The 17,641-nt window shown below is 38.7% G+C and overlaps 1 protein-coding gene across 1 annotated transcript in view; it reads left to right on the forward strand.

The window, feature by feature from the left end:
- Nucleotides 1-17,641, forward strand: part of LOC122798724 (gastrula zinc finger protein XlCGF26.1-like) — a 135,609-nt gene that overhangs the window by 277 nt on the left and 117,691 nt on the right. The gene's annotated exons all lie outside the window — the stretch shown is intronic.

The following is a 17,641-nucleotide window of genomic DNA, read 5'->3' on the forward strand; positions in this document are numbered from 1 at the left end:
CTGCCAGGAGATACAGTGGAAATAGTCTGTGGAAAATAAGTATACTTTGTCATGTTAAACTGTAAAAGGCACCATATTCTTATGTCTTTCGGTTCTGTAGTTTGTTTTGGTGTAAGTGGAACCATGCTCAGAGTGCTGCAGAGTGACACTTTAACAGAGATCTGTGCTGTACTTTATTTTCTACGCATAATTAAATTTGTTTGGTTTAAAGTGGCAATTCAAGCTAACTAAAAATTAAATATTTTGCCCTTATGCTAGAAGTTTGAGTCCTGGTCTGTATCACATGTTTGGAAGTTCTTCCAGCAATGTAGTATGTACTATATATTGTGTTAAACCAGAGACTACAGGAATATAGAAATGTGAATCAGTGCATAGATCTCATCTGACCTCCTTTTATTTCTCACTGACTTTGAATTTTAAACAAAATCTGGATGTATGCAGTTATCCTTTCTGCCAGATTGTAATTATAATACTTATTTTCCTCTGTATTTAAGTTTGCATTACTATTACCAGACTTTTATAATTGCTTAGTAAGTAATGTTTACTAATGTCTGATCCTCAGTCTGTTAATATACAGTATGTGTTTTAAATGCTATGCTCTGTGCTTTGTTTAAATTATGATTCTCAAAGGATGTGGCTGGACTGGGTCCTCTAAAATCAGTTCTCTAACCTAGTAAGCTTTTGTTTCCTGTCTGATCCAGAAAACTCATGCTGTACATTTATTTTGCTACTGGTATTACTAATGCCTAAACAGAATCCCTCCCCTTTGCATGCTTTCCAGTTCACGTTTCTGGATCTTTCCTCAGAACAGACAGTGGAATACACTACGTCACAGGGGTTGGGGTATAAAAATGGTGATTTTAACAGGGAAGAAAATATTTCTGCAGTAGCACTGTGGCATCATAACATAAAGAATAATGAATTATTCTCAGCTGTTACTGGGTAGTTAACAACAACCTGGTACTGTCAGGTAACCTTGCATGCCCTAGAGCATTAAGATCTGCGTGTAATTTTTATAATGAAAGGCATCACTGTCCGTTATAAAAAGAAAAATTTCAGAAGTACAAAATCTATAAAAAAGATATGGAAATGCATACTTATGAAATGGGGACCTGCTTCATTCTGCTAATTCAGGAAAACTCCCACAAGACACTTTGCCGTCAGTACAAGTATAACAGATTGTAATAATGTCAGACAGACACAAGTTTTTGAAGTAAGCACTGAAGTATAACAAAAGTATTAAATCCCCATATGCAGCATTCCAACTGTACAAGCCACATGTCCATCAGGGGAACACAATACAATGTGGCCAATTGGGTGATAGTATGTGGGGGTGGAAGAGGTGAGGGATCAAGGATGCACAATGTTGACATCATGCTGTTCATGAGGCAGGGCAGAGTACTAAGTAGTCTGTGTGTCCACAGCCAATGAGGTAAGTAAAAAAAAAAGGACTAAATGGGTTTTAATTTAGACAGCAGTAGCTTCACAGTGGAGCATAAGTGCAGGAAGCAGTTGGTTAAGACTGAGGATGGGATGGCTTAGTAAATAGGGGTGATTAGTTTGGGAGGTTAGTTAGGCCATTGGCATGGTCAGCAAGTGTAAAGTAAGTGTTTCATCTTTTACATCAGTGGTTTGGGAGATACAGTAGGTTAGGCCACAGGCATGGTCAGGTCAGCAAGTGTAAAGTAAATGTTTCATCTTTTACATTAGTGGTTTGGGAGGTAGGTTAGGCCATTGGCATGGTCGACAAGTGTAAAGTAAGTGTCTCATCTTTTACATCAGTGGTTTGGGAGATACAGTGGGTTAGGCCACAGGCATGGTCAGGTCAGCAAGTGTAAAGTAAGTGTTTCACCTTTTACATCAGTGGTTTAGGAGGTAGGTTAGGCCACTGGCATGGTCGGCAAGTGTAAAGCAAGTGTCTCATCTTTTACATCAGTGGTTTGGGAGGTAGGTTAGGCCATTGGCATGGTCAGCAAGTGTAAAGTAAGCGTTTCATTTTTTTACATCTGGTTTCACTAAGTGCAGATAACTCGAGTTTTATTGAGTTTAGGTGTAGGGTCAGATTAGGAAAGGTTGCTTTGCCATAATGCTTACCATTAATTTCTACGCTTAAAGGAGAAGCAAAAGGATTGATTATTTATTTCGGCAACACTGTAGGGATACGTCTATGGCTTGCATAATTCAAATTTTGTTCCTTTGCATGTATTTACAAAGTGGCTTACTGGACAAGCTAGTTGTTGACCTAATGGTGACGAGTGGCAAAATGTGATATATTTACCAAGTACAGTTGCAAAAAAAAAAAAAGAAAATATAAAAAGGAATGATTGTTTAATATGTAAACAAAAATTACAGCTTGAAAGAAGACATTGTTCTTTTACATTTACCTCAGAAACCTGCTGGCTATCTTGTGTATACCTGAAGGTTTATATTTTTTCCTTGCTGTTAGGGGCTGTCTTCTGTGTCAGAATGTTCAGTCAGAAGATTTGTGGCAATAGTCTGGTGTGGCAGTAGTGTACAGGACTAAACTCTGACTTGTTATTGTGCTACTTCCTGTACCAAGGGTACAAGGTTTTGAATCTTTAAAGAGTCATCATTTAGTATTCCCCTTTAATAACCATTCATTTTACACATTTTCAAAAAATATATTCCTTCTCTATTAATTTCCAAATAAAAGGTATATCTTGTACCATCTAATCCATATAGTGTTTTGCTTTACTTATATTATTTTTGCTTCTAATTCCCCTAACAAGCATTAATGTTTTATATTTTACTTCTGTTTAAATTCTGTGCTGTCCTTACTGTATTAAGTTTTAATGCAAACCTCCCCTATAGTCGTAACGTGCTTGCGTGTAAACTATTTGTCCTGCCTTCACTTCAGTCTTTCTCATTCTGCCTTCCTTATACTTAACTTGACAATAAAAGCATAACTCCCCCCTTTTTATGATTTAAGTAACATTACTCTCCATAGGGCATAGTTCTCATTTTCTTCCTTAAACTTCCTGATCTGTCTTACATCATATAATAATTCCTTAACTAAAGTTTTGTAAGACTTCTTTGTATTTTAGTATCACACCATCTCTACTTCTGTATACATTTCTCAGTTTTATTTTCAATGATATTAGTCTGTTTTTGCATGAATAATAAAAGGATGCACAAAGATCTTGCCATAGCTATAATGTTTTCAGGTTGGATGCACAACGATCCTGCCAAAATTGTGCCAAAATTGTAACATTTCCATCTTCATCTCGGGTTATGCGCCCTATATCTACCTCAGTTTGTTTATGCCTTTACTTTCCTTTGAACAGCCTCCTTATTTCCAAAAGTAACCAAAGTTCCTGGATGATCTTTGAAACCTGTTACTTTTTGGCCTCATTTTAGTTCCTGTAAAGTATCTCAAAAAGAAGAAAGAAAAATAAATCCGTTTTAATCCTAAATACCTATGTACAGGTATGTCTATCCTGCCATATTAATTATCCATATATATATATATATTCACTAAAGTATCAGTTATAGAACGTTCTGTTCTTTAAGGGCATCTCTGTTTCCTTTTCTTATTTTGCTTCCCTTTTCCTAATGAAACCATTTCATAACTCTTAGCAAAACATTGAAATGTGTTTCCTTTTTCATCAACAGACCCCATGACTTCAGATAAGTTGCTTTTTGTAATATCTGTCACTTCTGTTTTTATATTTCTATGAAGTATCTGATTTTTTCACATCTGTTAATCATATACATTTTGCTTGTAGAATTATTTCTTTCCTTGTCAGATACTGTTATATTTCCTTCCACTCTGCTGTTTCTCATTACCATTGTATACCTCAGTATGTGACCATAAATATACTACTGACATTTTGTGAGCAAATGCCGGTACTGCATTACTGAACCATCAGGTCTTGCCAGTCCCGCCACCTTAAAGCTTCAAAAAAAAAGTCTGTCTCTTGAAGAAAAAAAAATGCTTTTCTGTTCTGAAACTGTAGCTACAGTTTAGCATACTGTTAATAGCTTCATAGATGTGTATTAGACTAATGACTAGTAGGGCCCTTATAAGCCTAGTCATCAACCCAAATATGACCCACAAATTTGATTTATATGGGAATGATTTACTGACTACCTCTGTCTGTCAGAGACATAGGCATCATTCCAGGGGAGAATTTCTGATTACCCATTAATTTGCCTAAGTTGTGCTTAAGTGGGGATAAGGAGGAACTCTGTTTCACATGGATTGGGGGGGGGGGGCTGTTGCAGAGATTGGGAATTATTTGAGAAACCTATCCATGTGTCCATCTTATCTTGTTTATGTCACAAGCCAAATTTAGGTCTTTTATGGTTTGCTGTAGTTTAAACTACTGCACACTGAGAGTTTCCTTTTTTTCAGAATTTCCTGAATTTTTCTTCATATTTTTGTCTTGTTCCTCATAGAATTTTCATTATTTGGTAAATTGCCAAGAAGGATCACAATCAATAAATAATGCCAGAATTTAGAATTTCATGTTTTGTATTGTTCAGAAAATTTATATTGCTGCAAAACCTCTTCTTCTATGAACTTTTTAAAGTAATTGAGTGATACTGAAAATTGGCCCAGTTTTGGACTTTTGTTGCCCCATTATTTTTGCCTGACTAGAATTCTTGAGCAAAGGAATTGAGAGGTGTATGCCATTATTGCAGGTTTGGCATTCATACATGAATGCTAGTTCTGCATCCCCACATTATCGACACCTGCTTAGTTGCATTCCCTAACAGCTTGCAATTGGGGCATCCATCCCCTTTACCCTGCCCTAGTTACGACCCTGCCATAAATTTCATATTTTATTATATTTACAACAAGACAGTTCACATTTTGTAGTAATTTGTCTCATTTCCCACATAGTTGTTATCCTTTATCGCATTCACTTATAAGGGTAGAATTAACTCAATAAAAGTAATGTTTTTGGCAGAGCACAGTATCATACATTTTCCTGTACACCACTGGGAGCAATAACACTAAGGGAATGTAGTATTTTATATTCACTAATACACCACTGGTAGTAATAACACTAAGGGAATGCTGTATTTTATATTCACTAGTACACCACTGCGAGTAATAACACTAAGGGAATGCTGTATTTTATATTCACAACACTAAGAAAATGCTGTATTTTATATTCACTAGTACACCACTGGGGGTAATAACACTAAGAAAATGCTGTATTTTATATTCACTAATACACCACTGCGAGTAATAACACTAAGGGAATGCTGTATTTTATATTCACTAGTACACCACTGCGAGTAATAACACTAAGGGAATGCTGTATTTTATATTCACTAATACACCACTGCGAGTAATAACACTAAGGGAATGCTGTATTTTATATTCACTAATACACCACTGGGAGTAATAACACTAAGGGAATGCTGTATTTTATATTCACTAGTACACCACTGGGAGTAATAACACTAAGGGAATGCTGTATTTTATATTCACTAATACACCACTGCGAGTAATAACACTAAGGGAATGCTATATTTTATATTCACTAATACACCACTGCGAGTAATAACACTAAGGGAATGCTGTATTTTATATTCACTAGTACACCACTGCGAGTAATAACACTAAGGGAATGCTGTATTTTATATTCACTAATACACCACTGCGAGTAATAACACTAAGGGAATGCTGTATTTTATATTCATTAATACACCACTGCGAGTAATAACACTAAGGGAATGCTGTATTTTATATTCACTAATACACCACTGCGAGTAATAACACTAAGGGAATGCTGTATTTTATATTCACTAATACACCACTGCGAGTAGTAACACTAAGGGAATGCTGTATTTATATTCACTAATACACCACTGCGAGTAATAACACTAAGGGAATGCTGTATTTTATATTCACTAATACACCACTGCGAGTAATAACACTAAGAGAATGCTGTATTTATATTCACTAATACACCACTGCGAGTAATAACACTAAGGGAATGCTGTATTTTATATTCATTAATACACCACTGCGAGTAATAACACTAAGGGAATGCCGTATTTTATATTCACTAATACACCACTGCGAGTAATAACACTAAGTGAATGCTGTATTTTATATTCACTAATACACCACTGCGAGTAATAACACTAAGGGAATGCTGTATTTATATTCACTAATACACCACTGCGAGTAATAACACTAAGGGAATGCTGTATTTATATTCACTAATACACCACTGCGAGTAATAACACTAAGGGAATGCTGTATTTATATTCACTAATACACCACTGCGAGTAATAACACTAAAGGAATGCTGTATTTTATATTCACTAAGTAAGTAACAGCAATGCTGTATTTTCTATTCACTAAGTAAGTAACAGGAATGCCGTATTTTATATTTACTAAGTAAGTAACAGCAATGCTGTATTTTATATTCACTAAGTAAGTAACAGCAATGCCGTATTTTATATTTACTAAGTAAGTAACAGCAATGCCGTATTTTATATTTACTAAGTAAGTAACAGCAATGCCGTATTTTATATTTACTAAGTAAGTAACAGCAATGCTGTATTTTATATTTACTAAGTAAGTAACAACAATGCCGTATTTTATATTTACTAAGTAAGTAACAGGAATGCCGTATTTTATATTTACTAAGTAAGTAACAGGAATGCCGTATTTTATATTTACTAAGTAAGTAACAGCAATGCCGTATTTTATATTTACTAAGTAAGTAACAGCAATGCTGTATTTTATATTTACTAAGTAAGTAACAGCAATGCCGATTTTATATTTACTAAGTAAGTAACAGGAATGCCGTATTTTATATTTACTAAGTAAGTAACAGCAATGCCGTATTTTATATTTACTAAGTAAGTAACAGCAATGCTGTATTTTATATTTACTAAGTAAGTAACAGCAATGCCGTATTTTATATTTACTAAGTAAGTAACAGGAATGCCGTATTTTATATTTACTAAGTAAGTAACAGGAATGCCGTATTTTATATTTACTAAGTAAGTAACAGGAATGCCGTATTTTATATTTACTAAGTAAGTAACAGCAATGCCGTATTTTCTATTCACTAAGTAAGTAACAGGAATGCCGTATTTTCTATTTACTAAGTAAGTAACAGGAATGCCGTATTTTCTATTTACTAAGTAAGTAACAGCAATGCCGTATTTTCTATTTACTAAGTAAGTAACAGCAATGCTGTATTTTCTGTTCACTAAGTAAGTAACAGGAATGCCGTATTTTCTATTTACTAAGTAAGTAACAGGAATGCCGTATTTTATATTTACTAAGTAAGTAACAGCAATGCTGTATTTTCTATTCACTAAGTAAGTAACAGGAATGCCGTATTTTCTATTTACTAAGTAAGTAACAGGAATGCCGTATTTTATATTTACTAAGTAAGTAACAGGAATGCCGTATTTTCTATTTACTAAGTAAGTAACAGGAATGCCGTATTTTATATTTACTAAGTAAGTAACAGGAATGCTGTATTTTATATTTACTAAGTAAGTAACAGGAATGCCGTATTTTATATTTACTAAGTAAGTAACAGGAATGCCGTATTTTATATTTACTAAGTAAGTAACAGGAATGCCGTATTTTATATTTACTAAGTAAGTAACAGGAATGCCGTATTTTATATTTACTAAGTAAGTAACAGCAATGCTGTATTTTATATTTACTAAGTAAGTAACAGGAATGCCGTATTTTATATTTACTAAGTAAGTAACAGGAATGCCGTATTTTATATTTACTAAGTAAGTAACAGCAATGCTGTATTTTATAATTACTAAGTAAGTAACAGGAATGCTGTATTTTATATTCACTAAGTAAGTAACAGGAATGCCGTATTTTATATTTACTAAGCAAGTAACAGCAATGCTGTATTTTATAATTACTAAGTAAGTAACAGCAATGCTGTATTTTATATTGCTAAATAAGTAACAATCACTCATGCCCCAGGCCAAATTATTTATTTATTCATCAGTTACTTTTTTTAACAAATTGCATTGCTTGACAAACATTTTTAACATAATTATACATTCCATTTCCTCTACAGATGCAAGGTTATTTATCATTTGTTTTGCCTATTCACATTTAAGAAAATGTAATAAGTTCAACAACAAATGTCAGCTTTTCTGTACAAAATTCCAGAAACTTGTTCCATAAGAAAAGTATTTCAAATGTAATGTTACAGAAATGTTTCTGTCCTAGATGAATAAGCGAACTAATGTCTTGTGCTTTAAAACCCAAAGCATCAGTCACATTTTAGATGCAGTAACTATTTACTAATGTATCACATTAGTTCTTTTATGAACAATTGGTATTTTTTTTTATTTTTAACAGATTTGGTTCATGTTTTATAACAACCGCAGTGGCATATAGTTTAATGGAATTCTTGTTTGGCTTTCTGACATTTTCCGTTGCATACACTTTCTGTTTGCTATCGCATAGCACTGATTGTTCCATTGGAGTTAGGAGATGTATCCAAAGCTCCATTATAAAAATCTGTATTTTCAGCAGGTTCAGTTTGCATGACAGTGGCTAGTTTCTTTTAACGGCTTCACCCCATGACAAAGCAGATGCATTGTTTTTTCATTGGCACTAGCTACCTGATCCAAACCTCCATCATTAGTAGCGTTGCAGATTTGTATGTCAGGTATATCCTGCTCCATTGGTTTTCATTGGCACTAGCTACCCGATCCAAACCTCCATGATTATTAACGTTGCAGATCTGTATGTCAGGTATGTCCTGCTCCATTGGTTTTGCATTGGCACTAGCATTAGTCGTTCCATAACCACTCCTTTATTCACTATATATATTTATGTGGATCCCTATGATTTTATCAGAATGACACAAAACAAACTTTAAATTGACGAGACAAAAACAAAACAACTTTAAAATGGTGAACGTACACAAACACAAAAGTTGTAACATCAAAACAAGTATGAACAATCCAATACTCTTCTACACGCATAACCACTCACTACAAATACACGTATGTCCCTTTAAACAGACCTGTGATTTATGGCAACTACTATGGCATACAGAAAGGGCTTCTTGCGAAAATGAAATAAAAAAGGTACTGTTCTATTTCGGGGAGGTGTAGCTATCTTGTTCACAGAACATCTTATCCTTACCCCCCTCTCACTCCCTCTCACATACTTTTCACCAGAACTCATCTGCCTTAATTGTCGTCTTAACCCACACAAGAAATTTGCAATTGCAACTATTTACATTCCTCCTGGTAACAATATACCAGTAATTGAATCTGTCCTATCCTGGACCTCTCAGCATCTATCATACGAGACAATATTATTAGGAGATGTTAACATTGATTGGAATAAAGTCTCAAAACTTCTCTCCAAGTGTCGATATTGACCTTATTGGTTTCAGTCAATCTATTTCTACCCCCACCCGCATCTACAAGAACTCCTGCTGCATTATTGACTGGATCCTAACCTCCAACCCCTATCAGTACCATAATCCACCAGACTCCTTAAGTCATCACCTCCCTGTCTCAATACTAAGAATACCATCTCACACCTCTAAAACCCACCTTTATAAAGACTGACAAAACCTATCTAATTTTAATGCAGATAACTTCAGCCACCTGCTCTCCCCTGTAAACTGGTCATACCTGTACAACCTTCCCTTGAAAGAAGCCATTCTTGAATTTGATATCTTCCTGCACATACTAAACTCCCTAACTCCCATAAGAAAACTTAGGATCAAATCTACTCCAGCACCCTGGCTCTCCAAACATGCTCTTTCAACCATGAAACTTAGGGATTCCACCTGGAAAAAATGGACTAAGTCTAAATCCCCATCTCTTCCTCCTTAGATTCAAACAACTACGAAACCTTACTAAAAAAAAGTATTGTTCAAGACAGGAAAAACGTCTACCTAGATGCTCAACCTACCCACTCTTCAAACCCTAAACAGTTTTGGCATACCTTGAACTGCATTCTCCATCCATGAAAACCTTCCACCCCCAACTCCTTCCCTAACAAAACACCCCTTGAAACAGCGACCCTACTAAACAATTACTTCATAGACACAATCTGCTAACTTACCCCTCCTGACAGCAACCATTCACAATCCCCCTCCCCCTCCAGTACCTGCCCCCACGTAACCTCCTCCCTGAAACCTGTCCCTACCCCCTATATAAAATCTCTTCTGCTGAAACTTAAAACATATTCTCCTTCCTATGACAATCTATCCCCTCAATTTCTCAAACTTGCTGCCAGTACTATAGCATATCTTGTATCAATTCTTATTAATCATTCTATCAAAGAATCCATAGTACCAGGCATCTGGAAATCCTTCTTCACAGTACCCCTTCACAAAGGAAGTAATGCCACTGACCCATCCAGTTTCTGCCCTATAGTTATCCTCTCACCTCTCTCAAAAATCCTAGCGAAATGCATTCATATATAGCTTCTCAAATATTTACTACAGTAAAAATCTCCTCACCGCCTCACAACATGGATTTAGGCCCCACCACAGCACCTCCACTGCCCTTCTCTCTTTCACTCAGACTGTAGCTGAGGTGGTGTTATGCTTATTCCTCAACCTCTCTAAGGCATTTGACACCATCCCCACCCTAAGCTCCTCACAACACTTACTGAACTCAACCTCTCTGCATCCACTACTCTTTGGTTCTCTAGTTATGTTATGAACAGACAGCAATCCGTTAGATAGCTGTCCTCCTGCTCTCCCTTCCTACCCACCAAAAGTGGTGTACCCCAAAGATCTATTCTCGGCCCCTTCCTCTTTAATATTTTTACTAATAATCTTTACTCTGCCTGCTCCACATCCTCCCTAACCCAGTATGCAGATTATTCGAATTTTATTACCCTCTCCGACAACCCTACTGACCTCCACGCTCTTACACAAACATCATTTAAATCCGTAGAGAACTAGCTAGTCAATAATCAACTCATCCTTAACCCAAAGAAAACCAAGCTACTACTCTTCCTCCCAAAATCCATGGCCAACCTTAAAACGTCCTTCACTCTGTCCTCTCTAGAAAATACAGTCATTCATGCTGACTCTCAGACCAAACTTCTAGGTGTCACAATAGATGATAACCTGAAATGTTAACTTCATGTCCAACAATCCATCAAAAAGACCAATCAAAAACTAGGCCCATTATTCAGAAAGAAAAAATTCTTATCAATTTCCTCTAGGACCTCCCTGGCTCAAGCCTACCTCCTTTCTTGCTTACTGTATGCCTCCCCTATACTTGTCCACCTTCAAGCAAATCTTTTAACCAAACTCAATCAAACTACTACCACATGGCTAGATTTGCCTGCAACCTCCCCCATAAATCCCACCACTGCCTTGCCCTCAAACAACTGCAATGGCTTCACTTCCCTCAACTCCTTCAACTCTCTCAGCTTCAAATGACACATTCTGTACTTTAAATATCTGCCGACTATCCCTCCCTGTCTACCCTCCTATCCCTGTACAAACATACCAGACCCCTCTGCAACACTGACCAACAACTTCTTGATACCTACAGACCCAATAAAACTATAGGCAAAGTACTATGTAAATGCTCTATGTCTCAAACTTGGAGTAAGCTCCCTGACAATATATGGTCTATCCACTCCCCCCCTTCAAAAAAAGAGTTGAAGAACTACCTAGGTAACACTCCCTCCACCATTTGTTGCCACCCTACCTAACTTTTACCCACCCAACTACTCCACAATATGCTAATCCTTCATCACCCTAACCTATATCCTCCTAAATACCAACAATCTGTTCCCCTAGTTGTCTTTCTCAGCCGTTCTCTACCTAAACCTAACCTTATCTCTCCCACTATTAATACTCATCCCACCCCCCCTTCCACTCTCTTACTTTACTCCCTCCCACTGTCTTGATCCCTCTACACCTTTCTACATCTCCCGCTGCCTATTCCCTTTCACCACTCACTCCTCCACTTCTACCCACTTGGTGTAAGAAAAAAAAAAAAAAAAGGATTCTACTCTTTACCTGCTCAGCATTTTACTACTTCTTGTAAATTGCTACTCTTTTTATATGTGTTGTTAAATCTCATTTAGGTAAGATGTCACACCACCATGTACTATATTTTCTAATATGTCTCTCTATAAATGCCTAGAATGTATGTATTGAAAGTATAAAACTCTGTATGTTGTCTCTATATGTGGAGCTTTTCTCCTCGGGTCTCCACTGAAAATGGGCCCCCAGCCCAGTTAACAAAAGACAAATAAATAAAAAAATAAACAATAAACATACATTTATCTTATCGATAACCTTTTTTAAGCTCCCCTGCAACTTATATATACCAACTCTGAGATCACACTGCAGTGGCAAAAAGGGTGACTTTCCCAGTCCTCACTGTACCATGATCGCCATTCAGATGCTCCCTTTTTATTTCTCTGTTTTGTATGTTCATTGCCCCCTGCAATACCCGGCTACAACTCTTACCACACTTTTCGGCCACCAAACCAGGACTGAAACACTAAAGGTGGAGGAGTGTCCATATTCACCAAGGATATTCACAACACCAGGCTAGTTGCCCAACACCATGCATCTGAAATTCTCCAGGTGCAACTAACACTAGGTAAGACTGCAATCCAAATTGTAGCTTGCTAGAGATTCCCCACCATGCCCCAAGATTCTCACTATACCTTTCTAAACATACTGGAAAATAGATACAACCAAACACCCTAATACTATGTGATTTCAACTACCTTTCCATTAACTGGGAAAACTACTCGTGTACCAACACATTTGCCCAACAGTTCTTGGAATTCATAAATTCCAACGTCCTGGATCAACTAATCCTTAGTCCCACCAGGGGCTCCAGTATCCTAGACCTCGTCATTACTAACATGGGAAATCGATGCTCCACGCCTATGGTCACCCACTCGTTGGTCAGGTCTGACCATAAGCTAATCACCCTTGACATCCACATCCCACCCCCACCCCCCAGTAAGGAAACTTCCGTAAAAAGCTTCTCCAAAGCCAACTTCATGCAACTCAAGTCAGAAGTGACAAACTTCATAACACCCATGCAGACGGGAACTGAAAGTTCAACTGCTGAATCCTACACTAAGGCACTGTACGAGCACATCCACTCGTGCATGAATCATGCCATCCCCAATAGAACGAAGACACTCTCCTCCAAAAAAAGGAAGCCAATCTGGTGGTCCCTTGCCATAAACAAACTTTACAACAAAAGGAAGAAACTGTTGCAGAAAAGAGGAAAATGTCAGGATGCAAAAAACTCCCTTACCAGCCTCAGTAAGAAACTGAGATCCCACATAAAATCCTCCAAAGGTAGTTATGAAAATAAAATTGCCAAAGATTCCAAAGACAACCACAAGGCATTCTGTAGCTATGTCAAGAATCTAAATGGCAATGCTCAGATCTGCTCTGAGCTACAACAGAATGGCATTAAATATACTGATCCCAAGGATATTGCCAGTATCCTGGCAGATCGATTCAGTGCAAACTTCACCCCCCTCTCACCCCCTGAAGGGCCCACCTCAATACCGAAAGATTGCCAAATTCCAGTAATAACGGCCACACAGGTAAAAAACGCACTCTCCAAAGCTAAGAATACAGCATCCATGGGACCAGACGACATCCCAGGCTGTGTACTACATGAACTAAAAATGAACTGGCACCTCACCTAAGTGTCATGTTTAATCATAGCCTCGCCTCAGGCTTCGTGACCACTGAGTGGCGCACAGCTACAGTTATTCCACTCCACAAGGGGTGATCCACCTTGGATCCCGGGAACTACCGCCCCATCAGTCTGACGAGCCTGATCTGCAAGGCCATGGAACGTATTATCATAGAACTTATAAACAAAGACTTTGGCAACCTTCAAACACTGGACCCCATGCAGTTTGGGTTCGTGAAGGGCCGATCTTGTCTCCTGAACCTGATTGACTTCTAAGAATCAGTCTCCAGAGCCGTGGACAAGGGTAAGGTGGTCCACACAGCCTATCTGGACCTTGCCAAGGCCTTTGACACCATCCCCCACTCTGGAATAATAGATAAACTTACTAAAATGGGCATTAATCCCTAAGTCACTCGATGGGTTGCCAACTGGCTACTTTCAGAACCCACACTTTAAAAGTTGCCGACTCCAAATCCAGCTCCAGACAAGTGACAAGTGGAGTACCTCAGGGTTCAGTCTTGGGACCACTCTTATTTGGCGTCTACTTCTCTGAAGTACAGGCCAACACTAAGGGACTCTGGCTAACAAAGTTCGCAGATGACTGCAAAATGGGAGCCATTATTGAATCCCCAAATTATATGGATAGTCTACAAAAGGGCCTTACAGAAACAGATGCTTAGTGCCAGAGTCATGGGCTCAACCGTAATGCCAAGAAATGTATAATTATCCCCTTTGGGAAAAAACATGTACCCATGAATTACCACATAGGTGGCAGTACACTAAACACCAAAAGTGTGATAAGAGACTTAGGGACACAGGTGGACAATGGTCTCACCTTTAATAACCACGTTGCCACAATAGTCAAAAAATCCTTCTGTGTGGCACACCTCATCACTAAGGGCTTTACATTCCAGAAAAAAGGAGGTCATTGTCCCACTGTACTCGTCCCTCATTAGACCCATTATAGAATACAACACCCCATTTGGTATGCACCTCTGAAGACATCTGCAACAACTGGAAAGGCCACAGAAATACCTCACTAAAAGAATCACAGGTCTAAAGCAGATGCCCTATGCTCACCATCTAAAGAAAGTCCACCTATACTCTGTCAAATATCGTCTACTCAGAGGCATTCTTTACTTAACATACAAGGCCATGTGAAACCCAGAGCTGCTGGACATGCTACACTTAAAGAAATTCCAATCCATCAGAGACACATGCTCCAGGGATCTAAACCTTGTCATCACAATGAACATAACATGCTGGAGGGATAGGTTCCTGACCCAGAGACTCCCCAGACTCTGGAATAGACTGCCCATACATGTCAAGCAGAGCACCTCTTTGGCCCTGTTCAAAAGGAACCTTGATGATTGGATGGGAGATAGGAAATTCACCCCGGGGATCACGTCAGTCGCCCTGCTAGACAGGGGTCCAGGGAAGTAAATACTGTGGGAAGAAATAGCCAGGGAATTGTTATGGCTAGGCTTGTATAGGCCCTAGGGCCAATAGCCTAGTACCAACCTATGAACCTATAATGCTTAGTAAAGGTATGCACAGAAGACCAAGTAGCAGCTTCAAGGAAGGAATTGGTGTCTAACCCCTTGAAGAAAGTACCAGTAGAGGCAACAGCCCTAGTGGAATGAGCTCTAACAGAAGCAGGCAAACATTTGCCATGAAAAGTATAGTATACTGGATCTGGATGTGGTCCTCACTAATATGGGAACTGCTGCACACCCCCTACTGTAATGCCTTCCCTGGTAAGGCCAGATCACAAAATGGTCTCCTTTGAAGTAAAAATAAAACCTAGACCCCCAGCTAAACCGGGAAGAACTACTCTAAGGCTAACCTCCTGCTATTAAGTGAGAACCTGGCAAAATTTCAAGCCCTCATAAACCCTGAGAACACTGTAGCCTGTGCAGAACTGTTCACAGAAACCCTGTGCAAGCATGTTAATAGCTGCATAGAGGCAGCTGTATCCACCAGGAAGAAGTACAGAACTAACTCAAAAAACAAGCCACCCTGGTGGAATCACAAAATCAGTCGGATGTGTAACAGGAGGAAGAAAATCTTGGTAAAAAATAGGAGGTGTAGCACCAGCAGGATAAAAACACTTTCATTAAACTAAACAAACAGCTCAGAGGACAAATAAAGTCTACCAAAGCCAAATCTGAGGTATGTTCGGCCTCCCAGGCCAAGGACAACCCCAAAGCATTCTTTAGCTATGTCTGCAACCTCAAAAGCAATAAACAATTGTGTGCAGAACTCATTGTAAATGGAGCCACCTATACTGAGCCAGAAGATATAGCAAACCTTCTGGCTGATAAATTAAGCTCCAACTTTACTCCTCGCTCCTCCGCAAGCTGCCCTCAGGAAATATCATCAAATATAACTCCCCCCCTACTATCACTAGGGAACAGGTCCTTAATGCTCTGTCTAAGCCAAAGAACACTGCATCAATGGGCCCAAAACGTATCCCAGGATGTCTTCTAAATAGCATGAAATATGACCTATCAGGGGGTTCTGGAATTACTATTTAACTGTAGCCTCTAAACAGGCTTCATGCCTCATGAATGGAGAAAGGCAGCAGTCATCCCTCTGCACAAAAGTGGGCCATCTACAGATCCTGGAAATTACACACTCATAAGTCTCACTAGTCTTATATGTAAAGCCATGGAAAGAATTGTCATGGAGATGATCAATAGAGATATAGTAAACCTCCAGACATTGGACCCAACCCAGTTTGGCTTCGTCAAGGTCAGATCATGCTTACTCAACCTGGTGGACTTCTTTGAGAAGGTCACCAAAGCAATGGATGAGGGCAAAATCGTTCACACTGCCTACCTTGATGTGGCCAAGGCATTTGATACAATACCCTACTCTGGCATTGTTGACAAACTCAAGTGGTTAGATACAAACACCTATGTCACCCGGTGGACAGCCAAATGGATCACAGACAGGACCTAGGAAGTTAGAATTGGGGATTTCACCTCTACAAAGAGGCCAGTCACAAGTAGAGTCCCTCAGGGATCAGACCTTGGACCGCTCCTTTTTGGCATTTACTTCTCAGAAGTCAAGGCCAGTGTCAGTGGTCTCTGGCTGATTAAATGTGCAGATGATTGCAAATTAGGAGCTGTCCTTGAATCTCACACTGATACAAATGTTCTCCAGGAAGGGCTGACACAGACAAACAACTGGTGTCAGATTCATGGACTAAAAACTAAATGCCAAGAAATGCATAATAGTATTCTTTGGGAAGTCATCCATCCTTGGTAACTATCGTATTGACAACACCCCCCTTAGAGTTGACCCAGTAGTCAGGGACTTAGGGACATACATAAATAGTAATCTAGCCTTTGATCATCATGTGTCTACAGTGGTGAGGAAATCATTCTATGTTGCGCAGCTTATAAACAAAGGTATGGCATCTAAGTCCAAGGAAGTCATTGTTCCACTGTATTCAGTATTCATTAGACCAATTACTGAGTACAGTGCCCCCCTTTGGTATGTACCTAATCAGGCATATCCAACAAATGGAACGTTCACAGAGCTTCCTCACTAAAAGTATATAGGGCGTAAGTAATATGTCCTATGCAGACTACCTCGAGGCTCTATCCCTGTATTCTGTCTCCTACAGGCTTTTAAGGGGAGATCTATGCCTGGCATACAGGGCATTGTCAGACCCCACTCTGATGGACCTTCTGCATAGCCTACCATAATTACATATTTTAAATACTTAAACCGTGCCTGTGATATAAATAGGACCTGCTGGAGAGATAGGTATGTATCCCAGAGACTACTCTGTCTGTGGAACAGGCTCCCCATCCATGTGAAGCAGAGCTCCTCCCTAATCCAATTCAAGTGCAACTTGGACAATTGGATGGGAAACTGGAAATTCATCCCTGGTTTGGCACCTATGTCACTGATGCAAAGAGGTAACCTGTAAATGGTTCATCTCCCAGTCCCATACTTACACTTATCACCTATTAAC

The sequence above is a fragment of the Protopterus annectens genome, chromosome 3.part1 (genome assembly GCF_019279795.1).
Source record: "Protopterus annectens isolate FY-2018-M chromosome 3.part1, PAN1.0, whole genome shotgun sequence".
Taxonomy (NCBI): Eukaryota; Metazoa; Chordata; order Ceratodontiformes; family Protopteridae; genus Protopterus; species Protopterus annectens.